At 37.6% G+C, this 17,991-nt stretch overlaps 1 long non-coding RNA gene across 1 annotated transcript; it reads left to right on the forward strand.

Moving 5' to 3' along the window:
* Window positions 1-1,083: 1,083 nt before the first annotated feature.
* LOC111926776 (uncharacterized) lies at window positions 1,084-17,420 on the forward strand. Its single transcript, XR_002863168.2, has 4 exons — window positions 1,084-1,313; window positions 1,870-1,959; window positions 10,506-10,545; window positions 10,637-17,420. It is a non-coding gene; the product is annotated as an uncharacterized LOC111926776 (long non-coding RNA).
* The last annotated feature ends 571 nt before the right edge of the window (window positions 17,421-17,991 follow it).

The following is a 17,991-nucleotide window of genomic DNA, read 5'->3' on the forward strand; positions in this document are numbered from 1 at the left end:
CACTGGCAAGCCCTCCTTAGTCTGTCTGCTCTTTGCAAGCTTGCGCTCACTGATCCTGGACTAGCCCTGCACAAAACGTGGTTTCCAGAGCACTGTGTGCTTTGGGTGACATTTTCAGAAGTACAAGAGGAGCTTTTGTGTTGCGTTGTGTACATATCAGAAGGTCAACACCAAACGCAGCAAAGCTGTATTGCCTCCCTGAATAGATAAACCCCAGCCCCATTATCAAATAAAGAAATCTTGGCTCTGAAGTGCCTAAGTCACTTTTAAAAAATCAGATTCTTTTGTAAAATGTAACTTGTTTGACCACTAAGCTCCTGAGAGAAGTCAGCTGCCTCATATACACAGAAACTTTGACAGAATCAGTAACACAGAGAAAGTATGCCTTCAGCCAGTTGTCTCCTTCCTTCTGTATTTAAAATGCAGCTTCCTACAGGAGCAGGGAAAGATCAGGAATCTGCATCTCACTTCATTTACCCTCAGACACGGAAATACAAGGCGATATTTTGAGAAGCAGCATGAAAAAAATCCATCACAAAAGATAAAAGACTATGGTTTCAAAACCCGCCTGTTTCCTCAGAGAGAGAGGGGGGCTTTGTGATGGAAGCTCTCAGTTGTTGAGGAGAAAGTACACAGCACGTATGTGTAAACATATCCCACATAGCCTGTGACGCACTGGTTCCCTTCTAAACATAGAGCATGTTATCAGCGCTGCTGTGCGTATCGGCAGCTGAGAGGCTGCTCAGCACCCTGTTTATCTAATGGGCCATAATAGACAGAGCGACCCAGCACAATAGACAGTGAGATGTGCAAGTATGTTCTGAGCTAGTACAAGTCCTTTTTTCTCTTTTCCAAACTGGGAAAGGAGGGGGTGAGCGCATTACACAAGACAGATCACACGGCTGTCCAGCAGCCACTGAACCATAGCATAAAGGCCTTGTTTAGATAAATAATGACTCCTTTACTTTATTCTTAGAACTGGAAGTCTCTAGAACTGAAACATAATGTCCCATAACTGCTTCTGGCATCTGTTTTTCAGGGAGAGGATTGGCCCATTTATAAGGGGATCCATTTTCACAAAGGTTTGCACTGTTGCGGAGAGAATTCATCTCTTCCCTTCAATAGATCCCATCCACTTAAAAAGGGCAGCAAGGCAATGAACTAACAGTTTCAACACAGTGTTTTGGAAATTAACCAGGAAATCAAATCATGTGCATTCCTCAAGCCTCTTCTAATCATCCTACAAAGCATCCCAGGAAGAATATACCAAGCAAAGGAAAAACTAGCATCATCTGAACAGTTTGGATGTGAAGGTATTTCCTTCCCCATTGTTTTGGGAAGGGGGATGAGTATGGGGGGAATGAGTGTTATTACTATTTTGCTGGTTTTAACTTTATAATCAAGAACTCTTTCAGAATTCAGCTTAATGGTTTGCTCAGTTCTGGAAATTAGAATAATGAAGCTGACATACTTCCATGTACATGCAAAGGTTTAAGATTTCATTATAAACTATCTGAAGCTGTTCAGAGAAGATTTCACTACTCCTAAGACAACCACAGCAGCCTGAAAGGAGATGCTTTCCCTCATCTCAGGAGGTGAACACAAGAAAGAAAGACCAGAGTAAATAATGATGGTTTACTCCTGAATCCTATCTCATTTTCTGCTGAGAAACTGCTTTAGTGAAACACCTGCACTGTGAATAGTTTATTCATCAATTTATTCCTTTTTCTGTAGTTGTGACTTACTAGAAAATGGCTTATGAACTCTCTTAAATCTATTATATATTTGACATTTATTCTAGTTCAAAAACCATGTTAGTCTGCGGTTAGTTGATAACATGATCATGACAGGCCTTACTATTCATTTCAGAGAGCATGCAAGTGCTGACTACATCCCGGAGGTACCTAACTTCACAACCAAGTGAAGCTCACTTCAGTGTTTGACAAAGTCACTCCATTGGTAAGGAGGCAGTGGATCCTACTCAAACACACATGCAACAGATGTGGGAGTGTGGAAGAGGGAGCCAGAGCAGGTGGAGAAGCAGGGAGAGCCTCCATGTGAGGTAACAACCAAGTAACAACTTGATGGCTGGAGGATTCTTTTGGAGAGTGGAGGAGAAGCCCAGGAAGCATGATTAAAAGCCTGGTTATGTGGGAATATGTCCAGATGAAGAGATAAGGATCAGTAGGATGACCTATTTTGAGTGTCTGGCTTTCTTTGCACTTCTGGGAAATTTATGACTGCAGAAAGTATGGAGGCAAAGAGTAGATTAATTGACAGGCTAGCACTGATGGATCTGATATTCCAGGGACACCTCTGCCTAGGCAGGAGAGTGAGCAAATCTTTAAACTGACTGCACAAGTGCTTCTATAATTTTTGGCTTGTTTTTCATCTTTATAATGCTGTAAATTTTAGAATGAACTTTAAAGGGTAACCACTAGACATTACTTGATCTACCTGCTTCACAGACAATTTAACTAAGACTCAGGAAAGCAAGAGGGTCTACTCCTGTTGTGAGAGGAAAGATTGGCAGGAGCATAACAAAGTGAAGGTCACATAGGAATTCTATTTCAAGTATTTTAGAAACAAAACCGCATAGTGACACCAAGCCATTCAGGAGAATGTAATTATCGACTCTGTTTTGGAGAATACTTGTGACAAACCAGTCAGTGTTGCAAGTGGTGGCCTCAGATAAGGAAAGAAGTCTGTAAAATTCAAGCTTCAGCAGAAACCCTAAGATGAGTCACATCTAGGGTTAAAACTGAAACAAAAGCCTACATTACATTAAGATTCTTCATTAAGATAAACAACAAAGACACACACAAACATACATGCACACTAACAGAGTCACAGTTGCTATTGCCTCCTACTAGGAACAGTTCAGTCTTTTCCTGATGATTTTATATACCCACCCTCTGGGGATACAGCTGACTGCTAGCAATTACCCTTGATACACCAGCAGGTATTTCCTGAGGGGAAATGACTATCCTAATAGCTAGTGGCTGGTAAGCCTCCAGCTGACTGAGGCAGTTTTAACTCCTGACAAACTGGGTCCTGTCCATTCACCTTGTCACAAGTACTTTATTGCCTTCTTTGCAGAGAACTCAATGTTCCTAGAAAAATTTTAAATTTTTTAATTTACACCCATAATATTTTATGGGAGCAAAACTTTGCATCTCTCATTTCCACTTGCTTCTGGTTGCCAGGCAGTAGAGCAGAAATCTGGAACAGATCACAGCATGCCTCAGGTTCCCCAGATATCTCCACTACTTAGCAAACACAAGGGTGTGTAGGTCTCTGAGGATGAAGCATCACAACTGGTGCGCAAGACTTTCCACAAGAGTGAGAGCAAGTAACAGAATCCACAATCCTTCCCAGGGCTGCATTTTCAAAGGCAGAGTCTTTGCCTTGCCTTTCTGCCACCCTGAGGTGCACGTAGCTGCCCCACTGCCAGCTTTGCCATGCTCCTGTGGCACAGCCTCCTCAGCACACACTGTACACCTACCTCGGGAGCTTGCTATGCCCAGGAACAGCAGGAAAGATAAGGCTGGCCACGCTGTGTAGCTGTTCTCCTTCGTCCTGGCAGCAAGGGGCAGATCCCACATGAATTGAGGTTCCCAGTGAAACCCAAAGTTAGCCTCTCACCCAGGAATTTAAATTACAAGATTGGTGCTCAGTGACATTACTATCCACAATTGCAAATTTTAATCAATGGCAACAACAATATTTTAATAAAGGGAGAAGGGGAAAGTTTTACCAAGTAAAACAATATCCACTCCCTAAGCCATGAAGTATGACAATCTCACAGCCAGCTTTGCAAAGCTGCACCAGCCAGTTTCTTCCCCATTCCTGTGGTAACATTTCCTTCCCATTTTGAGACTTTCAAGTTTTCCCACATAATAAGATCAGTTCAAGCTAGTACTACTCTTCTGTCTTCCTCTTTCCCACCGGCTCTCTGGTTGTTGTGTCAGTTAACTGCTGAAGTTTCTGGTTTTTCTCCTCTAAATAAAAATACATCTAGCACTAAGAGATCTATCAATCATCTTGCCTAAGCAAGACTCTTAAACAGGTTTTCATATTTCATAAATTAGCAGGAGCCACTTTAATAGTATTTTCACTTCTAGCTCTCACATACTTACAGACTAAGCCGCTGCCTTACTCTAGTATCCTTACTCTGCCTAGGAATATTGAACACTAACAGTCTAATGCACACTTTCTGACATTATTCCCAAAACAAACTATTTTCCAACACATAACATGCCTTTCCTTTTCTCAGAAGTGGTTCTCAGGCAGAGCAAACTACATATATAAAGCTAAAGCAGCCACCTCTCACACCAGCCCTTTTGATCCCATCTATTCTCCTTGGCAGACACTGGCAGGAAGCCCCTCCAGTGGGTACATATTCCTGGTGGGAGGGAGTGCATCACTTTTTAAGTCAGTCTTCTAGTTTTTCCAAGGTGTTGTCTGTGAAACAGTCAGATGTAAAACATCACTCATCTTAGTAGGGTATTGATAAATCCCATTGAGTTCAGTAAGTCTTCTGCTACTCAAGTGCTTTGGCAGTTCTGGAAATTCCACTGCTAAACTTCTCAGGGTGAATGTGAATCTAAAGAAAAGCTGCTCATCAGCTCAAACCCTGCTTTGGCATGTCTGGGTCAGCTTTAGAATTTGTAAAAATTAGATCCAACTCATTAACAAAAAAAAAACAAAATAAAAACTTCTTCCATTTAGTCCTCTCTTGACGAGATAAACAAGCCCTTAAGTCTCCTACTTAAATACTTTTTCTCACTATAATATGCATACAGACATAAGTGAGCATACATATATGTATACACATATATAATGCACACACGCATATATAATAGGAGCATATATAGAAAGCATGAATAAAACAAACCAAGTTCAAAGATTTTGAAAATTCACATCCACCTAGATACAGTATGCAAACCCAAGGCATTATGTATATGGCTTTTGGTACCCACTATTAGTTAGTAATAGTAGAATAAATTATTTAACAATAACTAGGGACTAACTATATTTTGTAGGATTTTGTTGGATTTTGCTTTTTACTTTAGATCAACTTTAGTCTGCTGCTAGCTGGATTTGTTTACTTTAAAATGTTTCTGAATGCTTTGATAGGGACAAGTGTTCTAATATTATTGCCAAATTTTTGCCAGATTGAAAATGTGCATGGCTTATTTTTCTTCTAAGACTGCAGAAGAACACTATGTTTCAGGTCTCAGTTTCCAAATCCTTCAAGTTCTCCCTGATATCTTTTTTTGAAAATTTTAGTTCCTATATGGACAAAGCACAGATCATGACCTTACTGTGCAAAATTTCCCTAGTTTGCACAACCTCCTTAGTATGTGTCTCTGAATAAATTGGTACTATATCCCTGCCTCCAACACAGTTTAGAACTGCAACTCTAATAAAGACATAGGCGCATACCAGAGTTTCCAAATATTTGCTCAAAAGGGAGCCAGAGAAGCAAAGTCTACAGCTAGGAAGTGCAATGCATTTTACAATTAGCCATCCTTATTTGGGAAAAGACTACCAGCTACTAAAAAAGAGCAGTCTTCAATGGGCTGCATGACTTGAGTGTACCATAAGGTTTCTACATGACTCAAACTGTCCATGTTTGTATTTCTGTGTCGACATTAGAAGCACAGTTCAGCCCTCAGAACCTCACAAGCCAGAGCATAGAGGTGACCCAAGGGAGTGCATGACAGGAAAGGGAACCAAAGAAAGTGGCTGACACCAATAGGCAAAGCTGTGGCAACTTTTTGAGTTGCTTTAAGTAGAAGAATATAGATACAGAAAAACATTTGACTTTGGAGAGAGTAGGATGAAAACCAAGGTACGCTTTTGTACTTACTGTAGTTTTGACCACACTGGTCATTCCCTTTGGGCCATTTCTTGCTGAAAAAGGAGATTCCTGTGACTAGGCAAGTTTTTGAGGAGAACAATTTCAATTCCCAAGTCATATCTCCACACTCCTTGATTTGGCTTGACAGCAGTGTAGATCTTCCCTGGCCACCAAGGAAGAATTTTTCTTCATTATTCCAGGTAATCAGTTTTTTGCTCTCTTCTTGCAGCATCAACCCAGTGCTGTGTTGGCAAGTACTGAGCCAGTCTAACATTTTTTCTAAAGTTCTGTGCAAAGGCTGTGGAATGCACACCAAGCTTACCAGATTGATTTAACATGAATATTTATAGGACATTTAGATTATACTCAGCTTAATGTCTGGAAGTAGACCCCAGCTGTATTTTCTAAAAGTGCCAGCAAACATTTCTCATTGGTCTCCAAGAGTAATCTGAAGAGAGGAAAAGAAAAAACAACACCAACAAAAAAACCCAACCAAGAACTAAGGCAACCTCTGCACTTTTCATTCATAATTAAAGTCTTCCTGATTTTAACTCTAGACTGGATTTATGTTGTCCGCCCCTAAGACCTGCACTGAAGGAAACCTCTTTGGACTGTTGTAGTGCCTCTAACCACCACTAATAAAACTTTAGACTTCAGAAAAATTATTCCTCATAGAATTCAATTGCTAGTATCCATGAGGCATGTGTTAGCCTTTTACATGAAGCTAAGCAGAAATATGATGATACTTTTGCAAAGGGGAGGAATTGCACTCTCAGGAAAAAGCAGCTGATGTCTGACCATGGTAATTTAAACATCGTTCTGGTGTTTTGGGCAACCATCTATCAAAACACAACTAACATATACCATAATTAGAAACAAGACAATGAGAGAGAGAAGGTAATACTTAATGAAAATGAAAACATATGATGGAGATTGATCTCTGAAGAGAGAAGGAAGGGATTTTAAATAATCTGTGTTTGTGTACACAGAAAACAAAATAATTAAAAACACGATTACTGGCAGCAGAAAGAGGAAAAACCAAAAAATCTGTGACAGACAGGCTTGGTCAGAAGAAAAGTGGCTAATGTCCACATGCAGCTGGCATTCAGCAGTGAGTGCAAGTGATACATCTATTATAATCGGCAGACAACCAAATGAATATAAATTGTAGAGGGGGAGAGGAAATAAAGAGGAAAAAGAAGAAAAGTGGTTTGCTTTTGTTGCAAACCCTGACACTGGGCAAATAATGGAAAGGGAAGATAATTTCTTAAGAGACAGAGCGAAGACTGAGAGAAAGCTCAGTAACATGAATTAAAAGTTTAAAAAGACACAAATGTAAAATTAAGTCTGCACAGTTATTCCTTGAAAATAAGGAATTCACAATTCCTTTCAGAATCCACAACTCCTTTCAACTTTATCCCTCTCTGTGAGGTTAGAGTTTTTAAGCTGCAATGCATTTCTTAATGACTGGATCATATTCTAAAGTTCAGAGTTACACATAGCACAGGAAATATTTATTTCTCCAACAGTCTAAGGTTCACTGCCTCTTAGTGAAGACTTTTTATGTCAAATGACACCTTTCAAATCTCCTTCTAAATGAAATGCAAAAACAGCAAAAGGGAAACAAAAGAGAATGGAATTTTTCTCTGACTTGTTCAGAAATGGTCCATCTTTTATGTTCAAGTTTTAAATAATAACATAAAAATCATACTGGGACAGAAACTACACCAAAAGAATTCAAGGTAAGACTCATTTCAGAAAGGTATGACTATTTTATAATAGTGGTGAGACAATAATAACAAGAACTACAACTGGAAATAGTTATTACTGAGTACTTTGTCTGAAAAAATAAAGATGTGAATTTCCTAAGTACAGGCAAAAGTAGTATCTATTTCTGGACATGGCAAAAGATAACAATTTCCCAATACCATTGGAAAGAAAAGACCAATGGAGAAACCATGTTGAATTTAACCTTGTTTTGAACACAGCCTGGCTCTGATATGATAGATTGTTAAGTCAAACCTGCCCCCCAGGATGGAAAATCTCATTTATTTCTGCCCAAGCATAAGTCAGGACAAGGATCCCCAACCAGTTACAGGCTTTAGGCTGCTCTGAGTAGTGGTTCCATACTATTTCTTCCCTCCCACTGCATCCTCCAACCCCCACCCCAAGGATGCTCATGTGATGAGGTAACTTCATCCTTCACCTTGTTTTCTTCATTCAGAGAAAATATCATTTTCTCAGATAGAAAAATTCTCACTTTCCTTTATTTTTCTTCTCTTTTTCCTTCTCTTACTCTCTTTTTTCCTCCCCCCCCCCCACCTTTTTTCATATCCTTTGTTGCTGCTGTGGCGTTTTGCTAACTGACCTTAAATAAACTTCTGATTCCCATGACCCACTACATGACCAAAAATGCAAGGAATATTAAATTATTTTCCACAATATAAGCATATTATAAATAATATTTTCTTTTCATAGGATCTATCACCACAAAAAGAAAAAAAGAAAAAGAAAAAAAAAAAAAAAAGAAAAAAAAAGACAGGAAATCTAGCAGGAGATCTAGAAATGCCAGTAGGGACTCTTGGGAAAGGACAAAGCTGTTGGCCCAAATTGAAAAGAGTGGTCTATAGATCCATAGATCAGACACTTGTAGCCAGGCTTTGTCCCCTCCAGACAGTCATCCTAGCTACAATCATCCAAGAATTTCAAGAGCCCATTCCACAGTACTCAGTTCTACAAAGTCCCAAGGGTCCAGAAACGCTAAGGAATGAACATGAATGCATGGCGTAATTAGAGGAGGAAAATGTGTTACTCTTCCTCTGCACCGGAATGAAAGAGGTCATTCATTACAGAGGAAAGATTTACAAAGTGTAACAGCACAAAGCCACATCCAACAACTTCATCTCTCCTTATGAACAGTAGTTGAATGATTTTCTAAACATTTTTCAAACCATCACATTCCTTTTTCAATTGTTATCTCCTATTAATATCATTATCTTTGGCTTCATTCTTTCCCCATTCATTTTAAAATTATCTTTCCTTCTCTTTTTTTTTTTTTTTAATATATAACCAACCTTCCTGCAAGAACTATCAGGGATTTTCATCCTTTAGCCAGCTGAAGCTCTGAGAATACCATTCAAATATTTTGCTTTCCCAGAACTAAAAGCTTGAGAATTCAATGATATTGTGATAGACAAATCATTTAAAATGAAAATAATAGTGCACCCAGAGCTTTTTGTTATGCCTAAATGAATCAGAACCAAGCTTTCACTGTTGAAACTGTGCAGGGAGTAATTCCTTCTTTATACATGTTCACATTACCTCTTAACATGCTTAGTGACACAAGACAAATGCTCCACAGGAACATCTAGAGTCAAGGGCTGTATCTTTCCAAGAAAAGGGGTAAAATATGAGAGAATTCTCATTAAATACTCTTGAATTTGTCTCAGGATATTTGTAGCTTTCCATACATATGAACAGCCAATATTTGGATACATTTCAGCTGTAAACCCAAACCTTTGATTAGATAATTGAGTATATCAAATTGGTTTAAGTCCACCCATGACCAAACCAGAATTCTCCTTATTCTACTCAATTTGTAAATCTTGTCCATCATTAAAGATGGCACATTAACATGCTTCATGAAGCATATCAGAAATCTTACATCTGCAACATCAGAGCAGAGAGAAGCACAGTGCAACATTATCACAGCTACACCTGATAAATAAGACACACATAAGAGATGGATTTATTTTTTAAAAAAAAAAGTAGTGATAAACTAATGCATGAAATCAAACACAACATTTTATCTTTTTTATTAAAGGATATTTGAACTAGGTAAATTTGGTATACTAAGAAAATAAATCTGTCACAGTGCACACTGCTGTTTTTTGAAATTTACGTAATTGATACACGATATGAAAAGAAAAGTGCAAGTGAAATTATGTATGCAGGTAGTATACCTGGTGCAAGTTGTACTGTATCATAATATATTAATATAATAAAACATCCAGATCATAATGAATAAACAATTTTCAGATGGTTGCATTAAGTGTCTGGATCCACCATGTTTCCAGTTCACTCTGCTAAGCCCATGTGTGCTCTGACTGAAATTGCAAGTTGTCTTGGAAAATAATTGAAACTCATGCTATTATTTCAGTTGCAAGTGTGAATTTTAGAGCAAGGAAATTCATGGAGATAGAAAGAATCGCTGTTGAAATAATTAATAAGAATTTGAACAATTCAGATTCTCAGCATAAGTATGATGATATTGGAATGTGGTTAATTTTTTTCGTAGGGAAGCCATCTAATTTAATTAGGTCTTGTTGTCCTTGGACTGCTCTTTTAGATGTGAAAAGGAGCACCCTGTGTTGGTATTTTCTGCTGTTTATAAAATTGATTTCAGTGCAGAAAGAACCTCCCAAACACCTGGGCCAAACTGGAAACAAGAGCAATTACATTTTAAAACTAGCAAAGAAGCCAAAGGAATAGTTTCCCCAGTTATGTACTTCAGTGCACAGAGCTAGATGGGGGAGCATGTGCCTTCATATGTGTATCTGTCACTGACACAATTCAATCAAGGAAGCAGTAAACTTGTCCCATGTGTTTTCTCTGTTAATTGCTTTCTTCCATTGTTCAGATTCCAGAGGACACTGGTCTTTACTCCCAGTAAATACAAGGTATGTCAGAGGGCTTACCAAAACAAGTCTTTTTTTAAACGGTCCTTTCAGCAACTTGTGAAATTCCTCACCTTCATCTTTCATTCCCCAGGGAGCAGGCTCTGAGGAAGTGGACTGGCACCAACAAATCAGCACCAACAAATCGGCTGCTTTGAAATTACAGACCATTTAACCCAGAAAACTTGAAAGACGTAATCTTTTCTTCTACTGACCTTGCGGTTCCCCCACATGAGCCTACCACCATTGTATCTGCAGTTACAGATTTTGGCTGTCACTTCCTCCTATATTTTTAACAGATGGGTTCATTCCCTAGTATGCCTTTTTTTCATGCCTGCTTTTAATTTTCCTCTTTCCCCGTCCTCAAAGCACCAACTTTATATGAAATGTTTTTCCTCTCAGACACGTCACCCTCCATAGCCCTGCAGAGGCCGAGGAGGCTGAGACCTCACTCTACCACCATGAGCAGCGTGTCAGCTGCTCTGCACCAGGGAAGGAAGAGCCTTCTGTGAAATACAAAAAATCCTTCCCAGGGGACAGTTACAAGAACAATCCATTGATTTGGTTTTATATTCACAAAAGTGTCAGCTGTTATTTTTTAAGATTTAAATATCTTTCCAAATGATTGACAAATTAAATGCGCCTAGCTGAATAGGAGGGCCCCCCTAACATTCAAAGTACAGGATTTTACTTGCAGGTAGAGAAAAACAAATATCGAGGGTTATAAAATCTTCATTAACTAAGTACTTTCAGGAGAGCCAAAGAAGTAAAACTTGGGCAGCTATTAGCAATCTGACAAGATGCTGTTTATTTAGGTCAGGTCTTCAGAGTGTCTGTTAGCCCTGTAATGATTTGTTAATATCTGTAATTTTCCTTAAGGCTAAACAAATGAGGAAGCCATCTTGTTTTCCACCTCATTGGACCTAGCGTGCTCCAGCAGATTGCCATGGCAACCAGAGCGAGTGTGCCCGATGTGAAGGGAACGGTCTAGGCCTCATTTCCTAAAAGCATGTTCCTACTGAGGTTGACTCACCAATTAAAAGACTTTTCTGTCCTCTGGGGTTTCAGGGATGTAAATAGAGACGTGAAGCCTGGCTGATCAGCTGCTTTACCTGAGCTAGCTACTCTTACCAATTGCCTAAATATAGAACAAATATCCAGCAGATAGGGAAAGAAGTATTTCTGGAATTTCATCAAGGACTGTATTAATCCTAAAAATAAATAAACAAATAAATAATTTTAAAAAAACACGAACAACAAAACAAAACAAAAAAAAAATGGTTGTTTTGAAGAGTGCATTGAGACAGTTCTTGTGATTTTGTGATTACTGAGTAAACAGCTTGAACAAGGGGGTGTTCTCCAAACCTTGGAAGATGCTCATAGTGCATCTTTTACAACATCAACAATAACATGTTTTGTCATCAGCCCTCTGTCAGTGTGTCTGAGTCACACACATTTGGTATAAGTGAGGATTAATTATAGATCTAATAAAAAAAAAAAAAAAGATGTGAGACTGTGGGATGACTGTTCCAACATAGCTTTTAGGCGTCATTCATTTTCTTATGATCAGCTGCTCACAAGTAGCTTTTATTAAACAGAAGAAAATTTTATAAAGAATGGAAAGCTTTATAGTACCATCAATTAATGAATTCTCTCATCATGATATCAGTTTGTTTAGAACAAAATTGTGGCTGCCGCTGATTCAAACAAAAAAAAATTCTATAACAGTTTTTCCTATTTTGCTATATTGAGACTGATTTAGAAAAGAAGATAGAATAAATTGAGAAATATGATAGAACTGCAAATATTAACAATAAAATAACACTTTGGTCAAAGTGAAATAATTGATTTAGTAGGTTGTCATTGTCAAAATGTAGATCAAGTACTGAAAGAAAGAGTAACACTACACATTGGACTCAGTATAAGATCTGACTTAACACATTTACAGTTGATCATGTAATCATCTTACTGGATAACATCCATCACAAAACTCCAAAGGCCTTCAAACCCTTCAAAGATGTGGCTAGAACAGCCATCAGAGGCAGAACACTAAAGAAAAACATCTCTATATAGTGCTATCCTGTTTGGATAAACACTGAACACATAATAGTTTTCAGTCAAGAATTTCTGAACAGCAGTAAATCCAAATCACCTTTGTAGTACCCTGTTCTCACTGAGCAAAGAAAAACCCATCATTATGCATATTTAGTACATGCAGGGCATGTCCTTCTGTGTGAGATCAGTATAAGACATTGGGTGAAGTAGACAACATACAGACCTACATTTTCTACTGTACTCCAAATGAGAGACACACAGGACAAAGGTAGAGCTGTCTACAGCACCAAGCCCTTATATATAAAAGTCCCTGTTAAATTATTTTTTCAAACGTATCAACTGCTGATTTCCTTTAGACTCTCAGATGTTTTTGAGTCCTGTTTAAATACCTAGATATTTTACTGACTTGGTTCCACATCGCAGTAAGTATACTCAGAACCCCAATTCAGAAAAATAACTGCTTCTAAACTAACAATGTTAACACCCACTCTATTACCCTCCCTAGACCATATTTCAAAATATAATTCTGTGCACTCCATTGAATAAATGTAATTCCCTGTTATTGAATCTAACTAGCTAAATATATTTTGTTTAAGAGTTATCTTATAGATAAACTCAGTAACCGCCTGCCTTGGACAATCAACAGAAAACTGTGGCTATGGTTTTAGCTCACTAACTAATCGGCATTACCTCTAACAGTTTCCTAGACACAGCGTTGTCCAATTTGACAGAGCTCGTTTGTTTTCAATTCTTGAGGAAAAAAAGTGTTGATATAAAAAAATTTCTTGAAAAGACAAAATAAAAATTCAGTTTGCGTGTACCTCTGCATACTGAAACTTCTAAGAAGACTTCTTGCCTTAAAGAAAAATGCCACATTTTAAGGATTATTTTAAAATACTGCATTTTAAAATGGATAGAAACAATATAGGAAATACATAGCACCACATAAAAATGATCAATTCTGACTGGTAATATTAAGCTCAGTTTTGGTTGACTCACTCTCAAGAAAGATAAAGCAGAGACTGATGAATTTCAGAGTAGAAATCAAGGTAAAGTGGGATTTATATTGAATGAGAGATTTACCCAGACAGAACAAGAGTAACAGGAGACTTGATGGAGGTATACAAAATTGCTACTAGTATAGTAATAAACTGATCAATCTCTCCTTTTATTAAACTTGTCCCATCATATAACAACATAGGATTGCAAATTAAAAGGCAATAAATTCTGATTAGAAAGAGAAGTATTTACTTACGAGAGACATAGCCCTGCACAAGGTCATTAAGTGAAATACTATGGATAGAGTTGAAAAAGAAGGCTAATGTTACAACCATTAATACCTTTTGTGGACATGAAAGTCATCATAAATTTGTATTAAACCTTATGTCATGAGCTTTATAGAAAATGCAATTTTTCCTTACATAGTTCTACTTGTCTACTGCCTTGGTTCTCTGACAAGGATTTTACCTCTCCGTAGCATCTACTGTCAGCTACTGCCAGCTTATTCTTTATAGATTTTAATTTTGTTTCACTGCCTACTGGTTGTAATTATCTCAGATGTATGAAAATAACATTTTATCAACTGCTTTTTATCCTTTTCCATTTGGCAAACACTGGTTTCTTGTGTGTGTTTTGAGCCAAACTGAAATCAACACATCTGTTTCAGTTTAATATCTACAGTTTATATAACAAGACCTATGCAGTAATATGCTGTCTTTACAGTGGTGTTTCCTAACCAGTGAAACCAGGCCAAAACACCTATGGCACTTTAGAATTTTCCTGATTATAGGAAATCAAGGCCTTTATGATATATCTCTGCTCAAAGATACCTTTAGTCATGCCAAACAACCTTTTTGTTCCTGCCAGCATTATCAATTGCTCAGGAAATAGTGTGCTTAGTTAATTATTGCTTTGGAGTCAGCAGATGGGGTACAAATAATCTCAGTTCAAGAGTTGCAGAAGTAATGGGAATTGTTTTCTTTTACAAATTCCCAGTGGTGAAGTATGCAATTTAAATAAGAAGGATTGGGTACTGCTTTTGGCACGCTGTGATATCATGAATAGTTGCCACTGAAACCAAGAATCCTTCAAGTGACATCCATTTGCAAACCTGCCTGAGGACACATGTGTTGAATTTGCTTTGAAGAGATGCAACAAAGCACAAAATTCCAGTCTGTTTTCAAATAATCAGCCCATAGTGATAAGAGTATTTGGATCCAAATACAAATTGTTATCAGTATTTAGATGTTTCATCACTGGCTTGAAGTTAAAGTAATACCACAATAAATAAACACAAAGCAAAACTTCAGATTATAGTACCCTTATGTCAGAAGCCCAGGGGTATCCACAGGTTTTGTCCTGGTGAAGCCTGCCACTATCACCAGCCTGATCTTGTTCAGACCTTGTGGGACAGTACCTACTGATGTCCAGCCTGCCTCTGTGAAGGTTACTTTTGACTCCTGACTTGTCCTCCCCCTTGAAGGGAACATGTTCTTGCTGCTCCCTTACATGTCTTTCTAAAAATTTAAACATAGGGTTTATTACAGCAGTGATTTTTACTTGAGTGAAAATTTCTCTAGCCTTCACTTCTGTGTTTTTACTTTGAGGCCAAACATCCACCTGACATCTTCCAGTGTGGTTTTAATCTTTGCACCAGTTTGTGCTGTTCTGAGTAGTGGTACCCACCAACAGAAAGCATTTATGACAATGGTGAGTTGAAAAATAGTCCCCGCAGTAAATTTCCAAAGACAATCCAAAAGTACAGATCTTTTTCTACAACCAACCCAAAATTACTCTTTCTGAAAACCCTTTTCAATTGGTTCCTGAGACCGTGACAGGCAGCACAGAAAACAAAGTGAGAACGCTTTAACTTTAAATAGGTTCTTCGCTCAAACTCTATATTCGCCCTTCCATGCAGCTCCAGAGGAGTTTAAATTGTTTTTGTATTAACTGGATAAAAATATAGCTTCTACTTTTTCTGCTGAACCTGTCTCGCTGTTGTGAAAAAAACTTCAAAACAAATAGTTTGGAAAGAAAATACAGAAGAAAAAGGTTTTATTCTACAGCTTAGCAACCAGAAATCTCAGTCAAACAGTTCTGGCTTTTGGACTATTCTTCAATAATAGTTTATGATGTCTATCAAGTAACTGTTTAACACAAAATATTCAAAAAATATTTGAAAATAAGACCGGTTTCCTTCTTATGTCTCTTAGAACAAAAAAAAAACATTCTAATGATACATTCAATGGATCAAAAACCAGTTGTTTAGTGGTTTCACCTCTTATTGGATTTCTTTGTCAGAGAAGTGTTAATCTCTCATTGTGGTCATACCACAAAGATGGTACAGCTATAACTTAAGGAGATACAAAGCAATGGTAAGGTATCTACATTCACTTCATGATAATTATATCCTCTGGGCCTGCTCAAGGCAAAAGGTTACCTCACTATAGCTAAAGGTCTTCAGATTCATCGGGCTCAGATCAAACTCTCAGTTGTCCACTTATGTGATCAAGAATAATTCAGATTTTAGTTGTGGAATTGTAAAGAGAAAACTTAAGACCACTACCTTTCTAAATTCCTAGAGCTGGATTGCTACACTTAGCTGTCAGAGGTCATTATTCACTCAGAAATTTTATGCTGTGTTCAGTCTGCATAACTTCAGCTGTACCTTTCCCAGTCCTATATTAGGAGTTGCAAGTTCAAAGGACTCTGAGTCAACAGCATGTTGCCTCCTATTTCACCACAACACTTTGAAAAACTTACCCTTTCAATTCAATATAAAGATGGCATTTTTCCACAATCAATTTCCAAAGTAATGGATTTCCAGAATTAATGCTATGAACTATAGCAAATTTTTGAGCTATTTAATATTGTCTCTGTACAGTACAGAAACCTACATCTCCCTGTTTTACCAAGTTTCTCATTCTCTACCGAGGCAGCAAGTACTGTTCTCATGTTTTAGAATTGTGAGAGGTAAAATTGGACAATAAATCCTCACATGCTGATATCTTATGTTTTAGCAGAGGAACAATTTATATTGAATAATAAGCAAAACAATTTTCAGTTGGATGACTGACAAAAGAAATCATTGTTCATTCTTGCACAATGAACCATGAAAACCAAGTCGAGGTAAGAATGAAAATAGAGTTGGTAATTTCATGCTGCAGGCAAAGCACTGGGGACTTGGAAACTATCTGAGCTCATTGTCACTAGATTTCATTGAAACTCAAGAGGTTGCTCTCATGGGGAGTTTATCTGTACGTTTTTTCTTTATTTGAGTCCACACAGTTTCAACTTTACCCTTTTCAGTCTCACTGAGAGCTTCAGATCCAAATTATTTCAAAATCTCAGAGCAAACTTCACTTGAAATCATTCTTCTTATGGAACTCACCTAGAATTAGGAGTTTTTTCCACCCAAGATCATGGAGAAAATCATACAGAAAACTGATCTTAAAAGGTACAATGTGTTAAAATGAGGCATGTCTCAACAATCATATATTAATCTAGTTTTACTTTTATAGAAGATAAATGTGGGAATTGGGCAAATAGCAAGAAGTCTTTTCTATTTCATACAGTTAGTACTCCTGACAAAGCAATTGTCATTTTAAACAGGATATGATTGAGAAGCTCTTACCACTTGCATAATGTCCTAGAGGTTGCTCATGGGAAATATGAAATTGTGATCGATTCTGTTTGAGGTTCTACATAAATCATTGATGCTTAAGGTCTTAGATACAGCTAGTTAAATAATGGCGAGGAAAAAGTGTCAATTTGCTAATCAGGAAGACTTGTAAAAGTACATTACTTGTTAGATCTACTAAAAAGGACAAGAAGAACAAAGTGCAAGTTGTGCTTATTCCATTATTAAATATAAACACCTGCTGACAGATAGCTTGAATGCTGTGTACCATGTTGGGCCCCTTGTCCAAATACAAGAACTGGAAAATTTCAAGGAAGAACAACATGGGAGATTAAATGTGTGGAATAGTTTTTTATGCAGAACAGATAATCAGACTGAGGTTTTCAGCTTGAAAAAAACCTATGCCCAAGGAAGGATGTGACAGAAGTCTATGAAATCAATAGCATAAAAGAGTGAATAGGAACAGATTGTATTTTGGTTTTCTCTCAATGCAAGAACTCTTGCTAGAAAAAAACAAGCCATATAAACAACACAAACAATTCCATGTAATCCCAGTTCAACTACCTACATTAATATTCTGCAGTACCGCTGTTTCTTTTCAAAAGTACACAATTATCTGAAAATCTATCCAGTCAGTTCAGCTACACAAATATTGTCAGGTCCTTTCTGAACCTTAGGACAGCTTGAATTAGGTGAACGCCCACACCATGGAAGTGGGAAATGCATACAATTCATTTGGAATGGGGTTCAGCTTC

Source organism: Cyanistes caeruleus, chromosome 2 (genome assembly GCF_971803275.1).
Source record: "Cyanistes caeruleus chromosome 2, bCyaCae1.hap1.1, whole genome shotgun sequence".
Classification (NCBI taxonomy): domain Eukaryota; kingdom Metazoa; phylum Chordata; class Aves; order Passeriformes; family Paridae; genus Cyanistes; species Cyanistes caeruleus.